This window comes from Rutidosis leptorrhynchoides, chromosome 8, assembly GCF_046630445.1.
Source record: "Rutidosis leptorrhynchoides isolate AG116_Rl617_1_P2 chromosome 8, CSIRO_AGI_Rlap_v1, whole genome shotgun sequence".
Classification (NCBI taxonomy): Eukaryota; Viridiplantae; Streptophyta; class Magnoliopsida; order Asterales; family Asteraceae; genus Rutidosis; species Rutidosis leptorrhynchoides.
Window position 1 is genome coordinate 192979546 of NC_092340.1, and position 1821 is coordinate 192981366.

At 35.5% G+C, this 1821-nt stretch overlaps 1 non-coding gene across 1 annotated transcript; it reads right to left on the reverse strand.

Annotated features, from left to right (window-relative positions):
- Positions 1 to 425: 425 nt before the first annotated feature.
- Positions 426 to 532, reverse strand: LOC139865129 (small nucleolar RNA R71). Its single transcript, XR_011764654.1, has one exon. It is a non-coding gene; the product is annotated as a small nucleolar RNA R71 (small nucleolar RNA).
- Between the last annotated feature and the right edge of the window lie 1289 nt (positions 533 to 1821).

The following is a 1821-nucleotide window of genomic DNA, read 5'->3' on the forward strand; positions in this document are numbered from 1 at the left end:
AATCAGAATCCTCTAGTGATTCAGATTCAACAAATTCAATAATGGAGAATCTAGAACCTCTAAGTATGGAAGACCGAATGCGAGCTAAACGCATTGGCCAAGGTCACGCAATTACTCAACCTGACATTAATGCGCCAGATTATGAAATCAAAGGACAAATCCTACACATGGTAACTAATGAATGCCAATTTAGTGGTGCGCTGAAGGAAGATCCAAATGAACATCTTCGTACATTTAATAGGATCTGTACTTTATTTAAAATAAGAGAAGTGGAGGATGAACAGATATATCTCATGTTATTTCCCTGGACTTTAAAGGGAGAAGCCAAAGATTGGTTAGAATCGTTACCTGAAGGGGCGATTGATACATGAGATGTTTTAGTTGAATATTTTCTTAAACAATTCTTTCCGGCATCTAAAGCAGTGAGACTTCAAGGAGAAATTGTTACGTTCACACAAAAACCAAATGAAACTTTATATGAAGCATGGACCAGATTTGGAAAGTTATTAAGAGGATGTCCGCAACATGGTTTAGACACATGTCAAATAGTACAAATATTCTACCAAGGATGCGACATCACTACAAGGAAAGACATCGATATAGCAGCTGGTGATTCCATTATGAAGAAAATAGCAACTGATGCTTACAAAATTATTGATAACATTGATTCCCACTCACATGAGTGGCATCAAGAAAAAGATATCGTTAGATCATCTAAAGCAGCTAGAGCCGATTCTAGCCATGACTTAGATTCCATTTCCGCAAAGATAGATGTTGTTGAGAGACGAATGGAAAAGATGACTAAAGATATTCACTCAATACGAATTAGTTGTGAGCAGTGTGGAGGACCACATTTAAAAAAGATTGTCTCAGTATTGAACTAACAATGGAACAAAGAGAGAATGTTTCATACATAAACTAAAGGCCTGGAAATAATTATCAGAATAATTATCAACCGTCAAGACCAAACTACAATCAAAACCAGAATTATAATCGAAATGTTCCATACAATAACCAACGAGGTCCTAGTAGTCAACAAGTATCCAATAATACTTACAATCAACAAAGACCTATTTTTCAAAACAAACCACCACAAACCGATGATAAAAAGCCAAATTTAGAAGATATGATGTCAAAGTTAGTTGAATCTCAAACTCTATTTTTCACATCTCAGAAACAAACCAATGAACAAAATGCTCAAGCATTTAGAAATCAACAAGCTTCTATTCAAAACTTGGAACAAGAAGTGAGCAACCTAGCAAGGTTAATAGGTGAAAGAAAATCGGGAAGTCTACCAAGTGATACAAATGCTAACCCCCAGAATGAAACAGGTAAAGCCATTACCACAAGAAGTGGTATTACACTTAAACCACCTGAAATGCCTGTAATTTCTGATGAAGCTATTCCTACTCCACAAGAACCACAATCTGAACAAGATAAGGAAAAAGAACCGGTAGTTGAAAAGGTTAATGAAGATAACACAGTTAAGGCTAAACCTTATGTTAAACCATACCAACCACCACTTCCTTACCCGAGTAAAATGAGAAAAGAGAGACTTGAAGTCGAGCAATCCAAATTCTTGGATATGTTTAACCAAATAAATGTAAATCTTCCTTTCATTGATGTGATTTCAGGAATGCCTAGATATGCTAAATTTCTGAAAGATCTAATCATGAATAGAAAGAAAATGGAAGAACTCTCGGCTGTTACTATGAATGCTAATTGTTCTGCAGTGTTGTTGAATAAGATACCAGAAAAATTATCAGATCCAGGAAGTTTCACAATTCCATGTTTTCTGGGTAGTCTTAGTTCAATAGAAGC